Source organism: Biomphalaria glabrata, chromosome 13 (assembly GCF_947242115.1).
Source record: "Biomphalaria glabrata chromosome 13, xgBioGlab47.1, whole genome shotgun sequence".
Classification (NCBI taxonomy): domain Eukaryota; kingdom Metazoa; phylum Mollusca; class Gastropoda; family Planorbidae; genus Biomphalaria; species Biomphalaria glabrata.
Window position 1 is genome coordinate 617,659 of NC_074723.1, and position 18,591 is coordinate 636,249.

Consider the following 18,591-nt stretch of genomic DNA (forward strand, 5'->3'; position numbering starts at 1 on the left):
TTTCAACAACTAGAGATGTACTTATATTTGTTCATTGTTGGCTGTAGCTTAATCTTGTTGAATAAAGCCAATATAGTGGTTTTCTAGTATTGGTTATTTTATTACAATATACTAGACTATTCTGCATAATTCTGGGGCTATGATGAAGATGCTGTCATTCATACAGATGGTGGTGACTGATAGTACCATTCAAACAGATGATGGTGACTGATAGTACCATTCGTACAGATGGTAATGGCTGACAGTACAATTCATACAGATGGTGGTGACTGATAGTATCATTCATGCAGATGGTGGTGACTGATATTACCATTCATTCAGAATGTGGTGACCGATAGTGTCATGCAGATGGTGGTGACTGATAGTACCATTAATGCAGATGGTGGTGACTGACAACTCCATTCAAACAGATGGTGGTGACTTATAGCACCATTCATGCATATGGTGGTGACTGATAGTACCATTCATATAGATGGTGGTGACTGACAGTACCATTCTTAGCAATTATACATTAAACACTGAACCATACAGATGGTGGTGACTGATAGTATCATTCATACAGATGGTAGTGACTGATAGTACCATTCATACAGATGGTGGTGACTAATAGTACTATTCATAAAGATGGTGGTGACTAATAGTACCATTCATAAAAATGGTGGTGACTGATAGCACCATTCATACAGATGTTGTTGACTTAAAGAACCATTCATACAGAAGTTGGTGACTGATAGTATCCAGGGTTCCCCCACCATTCTGAGATCAGGATTTCTGGAGATTTCCAGGAGTTTTTCAGGAGAAAATATTCAATTTCAGGAGCAGAAATAAATATTGAATTACCATATACATGTATAAAAATGTATTTTTTTTTCCTTTTCAATTTAGCAAATTCAAAAGTAACTGATTAAAGAGTAAAAAAGTACTTTAAAAAGTACAATAAGCCTATTTGCACTACTCTCTCTATATATATTAGGAATTAATTAAAATCTCTAAAAACAAATTGCAATGTATAACACATTATCAATATCAGTTACCTATTTCAGCGGATATCACTTTCATTGATGGCTGCCTGGTCGTGCGGTTTGCACGCTGGACTGTCGTTCAGATTTATCGATGGTCCCTGGTTCAAACCCTGCCCGCTCCCATCCCCCGTTGTCCTGCGGGAGGTATGGACTAGGAAGTAATTATCTTCAACTCTGAAGGAACATCCGAAACATGTAAAACAAACATAAAACATCTACTTCACAATCTAGCTAGATTTATAAAACTAAAACTAAGAGAGAGATTCCAGAATCTAAGTAGATCTTCTATTAGATCTAGAATTCTAGAAATATAATCTATACCATATATCATATATAATATACTCTAAGGCCTCCACCCTAAACTAAAGACAGTAAAGTAGAATAGTAGGCCTTATAGTATATTCAATAATATTCAGTATATTGGCTATATCACTATCTATATATCTGTCTCTAGAGTCTATCTAGATTCTATCTCTATCATTAATAATCATACACATATCTAGATCTGACAAGAGATCTACTAGTAGTATTACTACTACTAGAAGTCGATAATTAGATTTAGATTGGCTATATCACTATCTATATATCTGTCTCTGGAGTCTATCTAGATTCTATCTCTATCATTAATAATCATATCTAGATCTGACTAGAGATCTACTAGTAGTAGTACTACTACTAGAAGTCGATAATTAGATCTAGATCTAAGATTGACTAGTCCACTAGATAGATCTAGATCATAGATAGTTCATACTGATCATAGTAGATCTAGTAGACTAGATACTAAGATATAGAGAAAAGATCTACATCATATTATAACATACATAGAGTAAAGTGCGAAGTTCGAAATTATTAAGCCAGCAGGCAGGAATTTTCATGTTTGGATTTTTATAGCACCCTAACGGTCTGACCTATGAAAAAACTGATGGTATCTCTGAATTTCTCATCCTTTTTTCTATAAAAATAGATTAAGTTTAATGTATCACTAGGCTTAGTTAAAATTAAATAAATGAGTTCAAAGAGGTGTAGGGTAGGTATCGCCAAGCGTACTTTACCTCGAGCAGATTTTTCCCCAGTTAGTAAGCTCGAATGGGTTGATGGAAGGTTTGAACAGATCAAAGAAAATATATCTAAAAACATGTTTTAATATTTAATTTTCACTATATAGTCATTTTCTTTTTACTGCAGCGCAAGAACACCATCCATTGCACCATTTCCCACCCTCCACAACTTCAAATAGTCTCTTTAAGCTGATGAGCAATCAGACTTCAAAATAGCCTTAAGCCCATTACCCGTTTCCTTCACTACCGGGTAGTAAAAAAGAATTATTCCACACCTCCTGAGTTTGATCTCACCATGAACTTAGCCTTTACAAGGAAAAGGAAATAGTATGTGTCGGAAGTAAAGAAAAAAGGTGCACGCGCAGTAGCAATATAGTAGTAATTTGGTAAACATTCAAATAAAAAAATTTTAGCAATAAAAAGTGAACTGTTCAAACCTCTTGACAAATCGGGGCTGCTCGAACTTCGCACTTTACTCTATATATCTAGTAAATGATTTAGTAAATCTAGTCTAGACAATCTAGTAGATCTAGATCTAGTCATTTCTAGTAGATCTCATCTATGATCTACTGATCTAGTCTAGGCCAGGCTAGATCTACTTACTTAAGTTACTACTAGATTTACTTACTACTATCATAACTATGATTCAGTATGATTAGTTATTTAGTATGATGATCATGATGCAGATGATCTATGTTAGTATCTACTCTAGACTCTAGTCACGACTAGTGACACTCTCATCTGATCTGACTCTAGTCTAGAATCTAGCTGCTAGATCTAGCTAGATGAACTCTAGACGATAATAAAAAAATTTGATGCCACATTGTGTTCTAACAGGTTAATTTTGGAGACGTTATATTTATGAGACATGGATACAATAACAAAAAAATATATCAATACTAATACAGCTTTAACATTTCAAGAAATATAAGAAGATGAAAAAAGACTTTCACACAAGTCTTTATTAACTGAGGTGGAAGGGATAATGGGAGTTAATATAAACAGTTAACCAGGATAAATATAATGGGTAATGCTGATGAGCAAAATTGAGCATTGGTAGCTTCTACCATCTGATATAGAAACTTGACTATTAGCCAAATAGAAAACTAAGATACTATCAAAGAAGAAAATTAAAAGGTACACCACACTCAGCTCCATAAATAAAAGGTACACCACACTCAGCTCCATAAATAAAAGGTACACCACACTCAGCTCCATAAATAAAAGGTACACCACACTCAGCTCCATAAATAAAAGGTACACCACACTCAGCTCCATAAATAAAAGGTACACCACACTCAGCTCCATAAATAAAAGGTACACCACACTCAGCTCCATAAATAAAAGGTACACCACACTCAGCTCCATAAATAAAAGGTACACCACACTCAGCTCCATAAATAAAAGGTACACCACATTCAGATCCAGAAATAAATGGAACTCTACTCTCAGATCCAGAAATAAAAGGAACTCTACTCTCAGATCCAGATATAAAAGGAATTCTACTCTCAGATCCAGAAATAAAAGGAACTCTACTCTCAGATCCAGAAATAAAAGGAACTCTACTTTCAGATCCAGAAATAAAAGGAACTCTACTCTGAGATCCAGAAATAAAAGGAACTCTACTCTCAGATTCAGAAATAAAAGGAACTCTACTCTCAGATTCAGAAATAAAAGGAACTCTACTTTCAGATCCAGAAATAAAAGGAACTCTACTTTAAGATCCAGAAATAGAAGGTATCCTACTCTCAAACCCACTTACTGTTTATTGTGAAATGCCATGGAAAGAGACTGAGCTAGTTTCAGAGTCATTTTGTTGAAGTCCACTACTTGTGGAGGACATGGCACAAGATAAAACAGTTTTTTACATGAAAAGAAGGTAGTGAAAGAACAGGACCAAATTTAAAGACTTTAAATAAAAGCAATAATAAATGTTAATTTATGGGTATGATGCTAAATAATTCTGGACATATTTTTGTTTTTGTTATTAAATAATTTGGTCTTCATTATTTTTTTGTTCTAAAAAAATTCATGCCTTCCACTAGATCAGCCAAACCTACTCAAATACTTAGATCCACAATGATAGAGGCCCATATCTTACTCCATAGGCTAGGTCCTACAAGTGCTTCTTCTTCCCTAGTGCCAGTAGAGAATGGAATGGCTTGAATCAGCCAGTACAGGAAACCCAACCACTTAGCAGAGTTTAAGTCACAGATTAACATAAATGACTAGAAATGTGATGAATGTAATTATCTTCTTTTTTGAGATAACATCTGTAATCTATACAATATGATGTAAATCACTACAGTCTGTAAATGTCAAGCAGAGATTAAGAGTATTACTAAATAAGAAGGTTAATTAACTTAGGACATTTTATGAGCCTAAGAGACAGTCTCTGGATTTATCCTAAGTTAATCAACTTGACATACTTTTAGATCAATTATTTCAGACCTTTGAAAGCTTTGAAATTGATCCGATTCTTTTTTATTTTCTTGTCTATGTGTTGATTCTTTTAGCAATCTTTAAATCTGATGACAATAATTTATAATTATTAATTTGATATTTACCTGTGTTTAACTGTTGTGGTCAGCTTTATGTCCAGAAGAACTTGAATCATATACCTCTAGGTTGTCCACTGACTGGGTTCTGTAGATAGCAAATGGTACTTGCCTACCTGTCGACATAAGTCTTCGTACAGGTGACCATACATCTGGTACTTCCTGACAGTAGCTTTCTTCACTAGAATCTGGGGATAAAAAGTTCAGGGATTTTATAAAATATATTCAGGCATGACAGATAACAGCCATGGACCTAGAGTTGTTGTTTTTTAAATTTGAATCAGAAAATTTCCTAATCTCAGGATTCCCTTTGAGTATTTTTTTGTTGAAGAAATTAAAGACGGATCATTATGTTGATCAAATGTCACCTACATCAGTAACAGGTTAAATAGCTAGCTAGGGAAACTGTAGGCATAGTTAGTCAAATTAATGAAACATCGATATTAATGATTTGCATAACCACAAGGATGGAAGAATTGATGACGCGCGGTGGTTGAGTGCATAAGCACTAGGGTCCTGGGTTTGAATCCCAGTGAAGACTGATAGTAACTTTGACTTTGAATAGTCATAAAGAATATTGGTTAAGCTAATTTTTATATAATGTAGGTTTGAAAATATTTCATAGGTTGAATTCAAACTTGGAATTTTATTTCAAAATGTATGCAGCCTTTGAGTTTGTTTATAGTTCAATTACTCATCACCGCGGAAGCGCATAACATATATCACAGTACTGTAGTCTGGACTACTGTCTTTTAATGTTGCCATGTCTGGATCTGCATCATCAAGCTAGAATTTTATACACTCTAGATTAATACTTGGGCTTAACCAGGATTTGTTTAGGTCAGAGTGAATAGAATAAACAAGAAATAGACTCATCTGAGTCACAAGAAAGACAATGCCTATTCCAAAAATATCAACGTCTAGTCTTTCACCTCAGAATCAGACACAACAGAATGAGACAACATATGTTTCAGAAGCTAAAAATTGGAACTATCAAAATCTGCCCATGTGGAGTATCACCAGAGAATGCTGATCATGTCCTTCAAAACTGCATACTTTATCAAGAGGCCCAATCAAGACACTAGCCCCAAAACTCATTAGTTATTAACATGGGGGAGTTACCACCTTCTACCAAGCGCGTCTCCAGGTGGCGGATAGAGGAAAGACCCTTAGATATAAGGGTTAGCTGTGAATAGCAAATAAACAGCCGCGGACCAACTGGTTTGCAGTCATGGAGGATGAGATGAAGTATTCCAGTGGTTAGAATATTTACTAAAAACATCTCAGAAATCCATGGAAATGATTGCAAAAAGCGAGTATAGGGCGCTCTAACTCTAAACCCGGGTAGATGAAACTCGTTAGCTAGGGATAGCAGTTCATCTAGGAGAGAAAACTCCGAAAATAAACACCTGCTGCCTTGCAGATGATCTTGGATGATCAAAGGCTATGGGAGCACACCCAGAAAGAAAAGCAGGCTGAAGTCGGAGTCAATGGGCCTCCTGGCGCATAACACATTGACACGCAACCTCATCTATGTTGGAGTTCAGTAACCATTCTAATAGATGTGGCGTCCTGCCTGTGGAATCCCGCTGCGCAGGTAGGGGGCCGGGCTCTCCGCCTCGAAGGAGCAGGGACAAGAAAGTAAATACTACTGGCCAACACTCCAAGACCAAAAGTCTAAAAATCTTAAATGGAACGCAAAGGGCATCCAAAAGAAAAAAGAAGCTCTAAAAATATTTCTGCATGAGAAAGAAATTGATGTAGCTTGCATCCAAGAAACTCATTTGAACAGTAATCTTCGTTTCTCCATTAGAGGCTACACCTGCATCAGACAAGATAGAGAAATCAGACCCAAAGGAGGAATCCAAACCCTCATTAAAAATGACATCCCTACCACAGACATAACTATGCCCAACTCCTCAGAATCAGAAATAATGGGAACTAAGCTAATTCTCCCAGATAGAAATATTAATCTATTTAACTGCTACTTCCCACCAGACAAGGAAATAGAGATTGACCACATACAAATACCTGACCAAGAAGACTGTCTAATCTTAGGAGATATGAATAGTCACTCTCAGAGCTGGGGATACCCAGACCTAAATGCCAGGGGAGAAGAAATTGAAGAATGGCAAGCAGAGAACAGACTTATCTTGCTTAATAAACCTGAGGATAAACCAACCTTTTTCTCAAGAGCCTGGCTAACATCAACCACTCCAGATCTAGCCTTTGCAACTGACAACTTATCCAAAAAGTGCACAAGAGAAGTTGCAGACCAGCTAGCCACCAGTGACCACAGACCCATATTGATCAGTATCGATACCTTCTTCAAAATATCAGAAAACTCCACCATCCCCAGATGGAACTACAAAAAAGCCATCTGGCACCTATTCTCAAAGCTCACAGACCTATACACAACTTCAATAAACTGCAAATCAAATCAGGTTAATAAGTCATTCTCAGCTTTCTCCAAAGCAATCCTCCTAGCAGCTAAGGAATTAATTCCCAGAGAAGCAAGAAAAGATTATATCCCCAACTGGTCTGATCACCTTCAACAACTCCACACTGCCACTATTGAAGCCAGAAACACAGTAGAAAATAACCCTTGTATAGAAAATAACATAAATCTAAAAGCAGCTAACGCAGTTTTCAGGAAAAATTACCTTTCCGCCATGAGGAAAAGTTGGCATGAAAAAACAGAACAACTAAACGTAGATAGAGACGGCCACAAACTCTGGCGTATAGCCTAATGTCTCAACCAGGAAGAAAACAGAACAACTCCTATAGTAAAAGAAAAGGACAACAAACCCCTGAAAGGCCAAGAAGCAGCAAATGAATTCATTAAGTTTTTCCAAAGTGTAGGACAAATACAAATTAATGAAAGTAGAAATAAAGATGTAAGCTCAGAAATACAAGATAAAATTAAAGAAAACAATCCAGCTTACTCCTTGGGAATGGCCACTAATCTTAAAATGAAGGAACTAGATGAATCCCTAAAAGTCCTCAAACCAAAACAAGCCCCGGGCCCAGACAAAATATCTAATGACATGCTTCTTAACTTGGGTCCTCAAGCCAAAAGAAAATTGCTACAAATATTCAATGCTAACTGGAAATCTGGCAGAATTCCAAACATCTGGAAAAAAGCCATTATGATACCTATACTAAAGCACGGCAAACCAAGAAATAAACTGGATAGCTACTGTCCCATCAGCCTCACTAGCTGTACTTGCAAACTGATGGAAAGAGTGATAAATAGAAGGCTGACATGGATCCTTGAGTCAAATAACCTACTCACTGAAGCCCAGACTTAGAAAAAGCATTTGACAAAGTCTGGGAACAAGGTCTCTTGCTCAAGCTAATCCAGCATCACATATCCCACAGAATGTACAACTGGATAAAGGAATATCTAAATAATAGAAAAGTCTTAGTTGTGAGAAATGGCGAGGCATCACTTTGCTGTCAGTACCAAGCAAGATTTTTAGCAGAATCCTACTAAACAGAATAAAGGGAGCATGTGATGAACACCTAAGGGAAGAACAGGCCGGATTCAGAAAAGGGAGATCTTGTGCTGACCAAATAGCTACACTCAGGATAATTGTAGAACAATGTGTCGAATGGCAATCTCCTCTCTATGCAACTTTTGTTGACTTTGAAAAAGCTTTTGATAGTGTCGACAGAGAATCTATCTGGACTGTAATGAGACATTATGGGATCCCCAATAAAATAATAACCATAATCAAGAACCTTTATGATGGTTTCACCTGCCAAGTAACCCACTGTGGCAAGCTGTCAGAGGAATTTCCAGTCACAACAGGAGTCAAACAGGGATGTCTTCTTTCACCACTCCTGTTCCTTCTAGTACTGGATTGGGTCACAAAAGAAGCCTACTCTAACGCAGGGAAAGGAATCCAATGGACTCTCACACAAAAGCTGGAAGATCTGGAATTCGCTGATGACATAGCCCTATTATCACACAGACTACAGGATATGCAAGAAAAGGTCACAGCTTTAAGCGAAGTAGGAAAAAGAGTAGGCCTCAAAATAAACCACCAAAAAACTAAAGTACTTAAAGTAAACAATAAACAAAGTGGAGACATAGTATTGGATTCTCAGACAATAGATCAAGTAGAAAATTTTATATACCTTGGGAGTGTAGTCAGTATATCAGGTGGAACAGATGAAGACATTAAACGCCGTATAAATCTAGCACGTCAGACATTTACACAGCTAAAACCAACCTGGAAATCTCCTTACATCTCAAACAAGACTAAACTAAGAATCTTTAATTCTAATGTCAAGGCTGTCCTACTGTATGGTTCTGAAACATGGAGAACAACTGAAGCCACAACAAAAAAAATACAGACCTTCATCAACAGATGCCTGAGAAATATCCTAAAAATACACTGGTATGACAAAGTAGAAAACACCAAACTGTGGGAGATGAGTGGACAGAAAAATATAGAAGTGCAGATCTTAGAGAGGAAGTGGAGATGGATTGGTCACACCCTTAGAAAAGATACCAGCAACAGAGCTAGGCAGGCCATAGAGTGGAACCCCCAGGGAACAAGACGCAGAGGAAGACCAAAAAGAACATGGCGACGCAGTGTACTTGAAGAAGCAGAGAAGACCGGGAAGAGCTGGGACACCATCAAAAAGCTAGCAAGAGACCGTGGAGAGTGGCGTGTTTATGTCGAGGCCCTATGTTCCATGAGGAACTCAAAGGAATGATGATGATGATGATGAAGGAGGAGTCCTATCCCCAACACTGTTCCTAATATTCATAAACGATCTAAATCAAAACCTACCAAGAAAAGTTAAAAGCAGCATGTATGCAGATGACCTTGCCTTAATTAGCACAGAAGAATATGTAGGAACATCGAAATTTCGATTACAGGATGCTCTCAATAAACTCAATAATTGGTCCAAAGACTGGGGCATGTCCATTAACACAAAAAAGACAACATATACCATATTCTCACTGTCAACAAAACAACAAACAATAAAATTAACATTAGATAAGGAAGCTTTAGAAAAAAATGACAGCCCTACATATCTTGCAGTCACCTATGACCCGAGACTAACCTAGAAAAACCAAATAGATAAAACACAAGAGTAAAGGCATCCGGAGACTATCCCTCTTGAAAAAATTAGCTGGCACAGATTGGGGAGCTAATCACAACATCCTGAAAAAGACTTATACCAGTTATGTAAGACATGTACTAGAATATGGTGCCACAGCATGGGGCTCAGCAGCCCAAACCAACCTAAGAAAAATAGACAAGGTTCAAAATATTGGTTTAAGGGTAATGACAGGAGCAATCAAAACAACACCCATAAGAGCTATGGAGGAAACCGCTGCCCTGATCTCTCTGGATGAAAGAAGAGAAATAAAAATCCTTTCCCAATTCACTAAATTGGAAACCTTGGAAAGGCACCCACTCAGAACAAAAATCCACAAAACTGGCACAAAAAACCGTCTCAAAAGGACCAATTTCATACAGGAATCTCTAAACCTAAAAAAGAAACACCAACCACCAACTTGAAAAAATTACTCTGGAATCCTCGATACACTATAACGAATCTCCACCCTGGAACGAAAGCCCTCTTCCTACTATAAGGGACCATATTGAAAACATAAAAAGAAAATCTGATTACAGACCAACAGAGCTCAAGGAAATAGTGAACTGTTTTCTACATACCAATTACCCTAGCAATCAGTGGATCAGAGTTTACACGGATGGCTCATCCCATAAAGCCACCACAAATGGAGGAGCTGGAATACTTATCGAATGGCCAGATGGAGGAAAACTAGAAAAATCCATTGCAACTGGAGAGCTCTCTGACAGTCACAGAGCAGAAAGGGAAGCACTAGCACTAGCTGCTACCATGCTAGCAAATCATCCAAGTTCCCCTCACAGTCAGATTGTCTTGCTAACCGATGCAAAAACAACCCTCCAAAGCTTGCAAAACTCTGATTCCTCTTATATTAAAAACCTCAGAACAGCACTTACAAAGCTCAACAACAACAGCAAAAAAACTGTTATTCAATGGATACCAGCCCATATACAACTAGAAGGAAATGAGAAGGCTGACACACTCGCCAAGAGTGGGAGAACTAACTCTCAAATAAACTCTGCACTTTATCCAGAAGAAATGAAGAAATTAATTGTAAACAAAATAAATGAGAAATGGACGAGCTCTCATCCAAATCACAAGAAAGATGAAGCTTACTATAAGCTATCCCGACAAGACCAACGTCTAATCTTTCTCAGGACCGGACACAACAGAATGCGACAACACATGCACCGGAAGCTCAAAATTGGAGCCAGTGAAATCTGCCCACGTGGAGTATCACCAGAGAATGCCGACCACGTCCTCCAAAACTGCTCTCTTTACCAAGAGGCCCATATAAGACATTGGCCCCAAATCACCCCAATAGAAAGAAAACTATATGGAGAGCTCCCTCATTTGGAAACCACTGCGCAGTTCATCTCATGTATTGGTCTAGTCATATGAACACTCCAACATAACAATGAGAATGATGAAGAAGAAGAAGAAGAATTAGTTATTAAGAGTTACGAGCAAAGTAATCATTCTTACAAAAAGTTGTCAACTTCATAAAGGAGGAATTGTCTTTTTTTTTTTTAAACTTTTTTTTATGTTACTTGCATACTTAGAATGAGAACAATAAACTGACCTAGACAAGAATAGTGAAAGAAAGAGGGACAGAAGGAAAAAACAAGAGAGACATAGAGAGAGGACAATGGAAAATTCAAGCTAAACTAAGCAACAAGACCTAAAAGACAGTGGTCTATGTCTAGCAGAATAGAACAAACTAAATGTTGATGACTAGCGTGTGCCTGTGATAAGTCAGCTACTGGAAATAAAAAACAGACTAGCAGCAAACACCTAAACCTTTTGCAACTCAACATCTTAGGCCTACAAAACAAGACAACAGAACTCCAACACATACTCAAGAAGCATGATATACACATAGCGCTATTGCAAGAAACACTACTGCCCAAGAAAAAAATAAACATCACAGGCTACACACAGTACAGATGCCTTTGCACCAAATGCCAGGGAATTATGACCCTCATAAGAAACGACACATAAGCCACAGTAAAACAAATACAGAACAATACAGACATCGACACGCAGGAAATACTTCTTTGGAGAGGAGGAACAAAGTACACCATCAAAAACTACTATTGCCCACCATCATCAACAGCAGAAATAGACATACAACTACCACACTACACAAGGACAATAATAGCTGGCGACTTCAATGCACACACACCTTCCCTAGGCTACCCACACTACAACAAGCGTGGCAAAGAAGTAGAGGATGTAACAAATGCCTCTAACCTACAACTTCTGCAAAACAAAACTACACCTCCAACTTTCCTCCACAGAGCACACAACACAACTAGCAGACCTGACCTAACTTTTATCTCTACAGACATTACCGACTCTTCTAAAATAACAGTACTTGAAGACATAGGTAGTGACCACAGGCCTATACTCCTCAATATTGGAACGCCAGGTAGATACCAATCCAACAAAACAACTAGATGGAACTATAAAAAAGCTAACTGGGCAGCTTTTTCACAAGAAACAGACACAAGACTATCAAGCATAAAACATAAACATGGCCAGGAAGACTATAGAAAAAAAACCTACTTATAAGATACAAAATTAAAACAGAAAAAAAGAAAAAGTGGACCACAACATGCGAACAACTAGATCTAAACAAGGATGGTCGAAAGGCCTGGACCCTTCTGCACCGGCTAGCAGGAAAGAAATAAATAACAAACCCCCAACCTATAAAAGGCACTGATGACATAATAACAGAAAACCTTAAAAAGGCTGAAACCTTCAATAAATATTTTGCCAGCATTAACAAGTCAAAGCCAAGAAAACAACTGGACCAGGCCTTCAGTAATATCTTAAAGAAAGAAGAAAAAGCTCCAACAGTCAACTGTCAGATCTTTGACACTCCCTTCACTCTACATGAGCTCAATACTGCCCTAAAAAGCCTCAAGTCAAGAAAATGACCAGATAAAATAACAAATGAAACGATTCGGGGACTAGGACCACAGGCCCAAAACTGTATACTTAACTTTATCAACCATGCATGGAAAACTGGAGACATACTACAGGAATGGAGAACCGCAAACATAATACCCATTTTAAAGAAAAATAAACCACCTGGAGTTATAGACCAATATCTCTAACATCCAATATTGGCAAAATGGCAGAAAAAATGATCAATAACCGACTTTATTGGTGGTTAGAAAGTACTTGCTAACTCCACAATGCACAAGCTGGCTTCAGGAAAGCAAGTAGAACAGAAGACCACCTCTTTCGTTTTATCCAGGACACAGTAGAAGGGTTTCATGAAAACAAGCACACTACAGCAGTATTTATAGATTTGCAGCAAGCCTATGATAGAGTGTGGAGAGAAGGTCTATTTTTGAAGATGAAAAAAATGGGCATCCATGGAAAAATGTACAGCTGGATCAGGGCATTCTTAAAAAACAGAACCATCCAAACCCGATTCGAAGGTGCCATCTCTAGTAAAAAGGTTTGGAAGAAGGACTACCACAAGGTTCAGCCCTTAGCTGCACTCTCTTTCTAATCTTCATGAATGACCTCCCGGACCTCATTTCGGTCAATAAGGCACTTTACGCAGACGACCTTTTAATTTGGACTACAGAGAAATATCCAGTGCTGACTAGATCCAAACTAAATAGAGCCCTCACAACTATCTCCACATATTCAAAATTATGGAAAATGGAAATAAACAAAGAAAAGTCAGTTTATTCAATCTTTAGCCACAGCAACAAAACAGCAAAAAGAAACTACATCCTAAAAATAGACTCTCAGCCAATAAATAAAGAAGAAAATCCAACATATCTTGGTGTAAAACTAGACCAAAGACTGTCTCTAAAACACTTTATGGCAGATTTAAAAGAAAAGGCATCACAAAGATTAAACATAATAAAACACCTAACAGGAACATCCTGGGGAGCTGAAAAGAAAACCTTAAGACAGTTATACACTGGATATGTCAGATCTGTAATGGATAACTGTCTCTCCATACAAGTAGCTGCCAACAAAACCTATCAATCATCATTAGATACAATCCAAAACCAAACCTTGCGGCTAATTAGTGGAGGTATGAGAACTACTCCCACAACAGCCTGTGAAATAGACTCCAATATTGAATCTCTTAAGTTAAGGCGCAACAGAGCAGCATTAGAAGCTATTGAGAGATACAGAAGGTTGGAGGAAATATAGGAAAAACAACCAAAAAAAAGCAAAGGACTCTGATCCAACTTACTGACGAACTAGCCCTAAAACACCACCTACCCAATAACAGAGAAAAAATTACCAGGTTTTCAAACATTACACCCGGACTAAACTACAAACAACCAACCATCAAAACACATTTACTAAATAACACCTTAACAAAAGAATCAAATCCACTGGAGCTCAAAGTAGGCACGCTTGAAACAATCGAAAGCTATCAAAAAACAGCTTTCCATATTTATACAGACGGATCGGCTTTCAAAGCTACCATCAATGCTGGTCTTGGTGCCTTCCTGGTCTTCCCTAAAAATAAACACTTTGAGATAAGCGCACCCTGTGGCGATTACTGCTCAAACTTCCAAGCCAAAATTGAGGCAATTACCATAGCACTTCAGACAGTGGAAAACAAATTATATGAAGGAGTGCAACCACCATCAGATATTGTTGTCTTTACAGACTCCCAATCTACTCTGCAAGCACTTAACAGCAGCACCTCAAACAGCCCAAGAGAGTTGACAACACTCATTGTGATAATCCACCAGATGATATCAAAATTAAATATCAATATCACACTACAGTGGATCCCTGGACACATTGGCATCATGGGAAATGAAAAGGCAGATAAGCTATCAAAGGCAGGTTCATCTATGGAACAACCAGATAGACCTGTTAACTACCTCACCCTAAGGTCAATGTTAGTCAACAATCACAAAGAGGAGTGGCTCAACCAATGGGCATCAGGAAACACAGGCAGAGCCATGTACAGAGAAATGACTACGCCTAACAAACTGGACAGTATTAACTTCCTCCCCGCAAAGAACAACCTAAAATCTTCCAACTAAGAACAGGACACACACCACTATTAAATTACCACCTGAAAAAATAAACTCCACACAACTACCCCTTTGCAGACACTGCGCCCACCCCTTTGAAACCGTAAACCATATCCTCTTTGAATGCCCCTCCCTAATCCACCTTAGGCAGACACTACTTCCACTACAGCCCAACATAACCAACAGCACACTTTTTTTCCTTGGCAAAGTCTGCAAAAGAGCTCACAGCTCAGCAGCAATAAAGCTGGCTAGAAGAAGAAGAATGTGAAAAGTGAAATAGAACTAACAGTATTGAGATATGTGCCTGTAAATGTGCAGCTATTTAATAAGCTTTGTTTATTTTTAATTTTGCTTGTTACATTTCTTTCTTATTAGAGGCTCAATGTATTGAGAAACTATATTGTGATCTTATATTTCTGTATTACAACATTGTTTCTTTATAAAATCAACTTGTCAGGATGTAACCTTATAAATTGAGAGCTTTAATTCATTCTTCTTCTAGCCACATTTTTGTTGCTGAGCTTTAAGCTCTTTAGCTGCCCACTTTTCCTCATTTAGACCTTGTGATCTATAAGACAGATGATGTATAGGTCATCTGTTTCTGTGGCCCACAGTTAATGAGGGTATCATGTGGCCAGCACAATGACCAATGGCCTTTACATTTCCCCAACTATTCCAGGTACCCATTACAGTTTTGTTGACTCAGGAGCGCCCTTAAAATCCTGAAATTAAAAACCCAGTCATCACTCAGATTCAAACTCGAGACCCCTCAGTTTGAAAGCCAAGTGCTTTACCACTTAGTCACCACAACCTGTCCCATAGAAAAAAATGTGCTGTTTACTTTTTAGCTGTTCTACACTGCCATACAGTCTTGGTTATTTTGTGGTAATTGGTTCTGTCTGCGATGAATTAACTTCTGTGAAATTTCCTTTATTAATTCACTTTTTGTGTTTATTATATTTCTAAGTAAAAAGAGAGAATGGTGCCAGATCATGTCTCAGTGGTTCAAGTGTAGTTACATAAATAATTTAGTGCTCTTGCCACTAGTCTGGAGCATAAAATTGAAAAAATTTCAGTAACTCAATGAAGTCTCATACAAACTAGAAAATCTTGATGAATTTTATTTTTATTTAATGTACATAATCCAGCTCAGGCTTTAGAACAGTCACAAAAACAGTGTTTCTTGTTTTAAACACCAAAGAGTTGTTTTTTTTAATATTTGGCATGTTCAATAGAAGTGGAAGAAAGAGAGAAAGAAAAATATTGTGGGGTAATAGGTTGAACAAATTTGCTTCTTTAATTCTTAGTTATTTTTTTGTTGCCAGTTTCAACGTGACGCTAAATGCTGAAACAATGAACAATGCATACATATAGCATATGTGAAGCACTAGGGTCCACATTTTTATAAGAGAAATTAGTGAATTATATAAACACAATGAGGGACTGTAACAAGCAGGGCAATAACCAGTAACCCCAGAAACAGTCTTTATATATGCAATATATATATGCATCATTCAGTTTCGAAGAGAGACTGCAATCTGTGTTTTCAGTTAACCAGGAGATTATTGCAAGCTTCATTCAAAGACCAATGTCTGAGTACCACTCATGGAATCAAAGTTTTAGACAGTCGTACTTACATGAGTGAAGAAACATGAAGTCAATCTTAAAAAGAAATTTAAAACAAAAATCTAACATAAAATGGAAAAAAATCTTACAGTCTGTACTTTGTCTTGTGTTAAACGAACAGCCAAAAGAAGCAAGCAAAAGCTTCATCAGCTTGACACCACATCAGGTCCACATCTTTTAGTGCTGATCCCTTGATGTACATGACTCTATCAGACCTCTATTAGAAGACTTGCTTTCTGGTTTCCAACTCACAGGAACACAGCAGAATTACATCTCTATTCTTGAAAAAAAAAAAGGTATATAAGGTTAAGCATTCTGATAGCTGAATTGAACATTTTTAAGTTTCTTGGGTTAAATTTTTTCTTTACAACTAATCAAGTTTTCAGTCCAATTTCTTTTGAAATATAGACAAATGGTCAACATCTTAACAAACTATATTTATTACAACTGTTTCTTATTGCTTTAAGCTCAGATCTCAAAAGTGAAGTTTAGGAGATAGATACTTGCAATCTATGAGAGATGATATAAAGCTCTTCTGTTTATGTGGTAATGGTTAACAAGGGTGTCATGTGGCCAGCAAAATGACCAACTTATTTCAGGTACCCATTAGAATTAGGTGGATACCCCCTTTTGCCAGCACTGCTGAGGAAATGTATGTATTCCTATTCATTTTTTATTGATAAATTCTTAAAGTACAATGAGTAAAGAAGTGAATACACTTAAAATAAAACCAAAACCTTCCACTTTAATTTTTGGCCTAAAGTGACACTTTTTGTCACCAGTACTGGAGAAACACTCATATTATATATATAAATATATATATAACATATAGTTCGTCCATCGTGTTTGATGATGACCACTTTGTCATCCAGGGGGCTGAGGGCTTTGCACTGGGGTTTTATGCCTCCTCATGTGGCTGGTGAGACCTATGTGAGCCCGGAATGTTCGGACGCACACTGGGCAGGTTATTCCAGCTGGAGCTAGTGTCGTTTGCCTTGCTTTTCTTTTCTGGCGTTTTTCTTCTGCCAGCGTTGTTCTTTTTTTCTTAGCAACCTGTGCGCCAGTTTTCACAGCGCGACGCCATGATGCTCTGTCATGTGCCTCTGTCTCCCAGGTGCCTGGGTCTATGCTGAACGCCTTCAGAGAAGCTTTGAGGGTGCCCCTGAAGCGCTTTCTTTGACCACCTTGCAAGCGCTTTCCTTCGCTTAGTTGGCCATTCAAGAGTCGTGTAGGGATGCGGTGGTCTTCCATTCTGTAGATGTGACCTGCCCATCGCAGCTGGGACTGCATCAGGATTGTGTGGATGCTTTGCAGACACACTCTTAGAAGAACTTCTGTATCTGGTATTTTGTCTTGCAATTTGACATTTAGTATTTTTCTGACATGTCATGTGGAAGTGGTTCAGTTTCTTTGCATGTTTACTGTACACTGTCCATGTTTCTGAGGCATAGAGCAATGTAGGGAGGATGACAGCTCTATAGACCCCTAGCTTTGTGTTTGTGGTGATGCCACGTCTGTTCCAGACAGTTTTAGACAGTCTGCCATAGGATGCACTGGCCTTGGCGATACGCAGATCGATTTCACTATCGATTTTTCCATTCCTGGAGAGTGTGCTGCCAAGATATGTGAATTTGTCCACTGCGTTTATATCCTGTCCATTTATAGTGATGCTTGGATCCAAGTAGGCTTTCCCAGGAGCAGGTAGATATAAGACTTCAGTCTTGTTCGTATTGATGGTAAGGCCAAAGTCTGAGCATGCTCTTGAGAAGTCACTGACGATGCTCTGCAGATCGTTTTCAGAGCAGGCATTTAGGGCACAGTCGTCAGCAAATAGCAAGTCTCTGATTACTGCTGCATTTGTTTTTGATTTTGCTTTAAGCCGCCTCGGGTTGAATAGGCCACCATCAAATCTGTATGATATATTTATCCCGTTGTTTTCTCTATTTGTGAATGCATCTGTCAGCATAGCGGAGAACATGATACTGAACAAAATAGGTGATAGGACACAGCCTTGTTTTACCCCGTTTGATACTTCGAAGGGCTTATATATATATATATGTTCCATCAAAAGACAAGATAATTACTTTGCAATTCTTATGTCAATCTAGTCGTGCAAGTCAATCAGTGAATTACTCTGCTAAGTCATTGGTTTCCCTTGCTGATTCAGGCAACCCATATG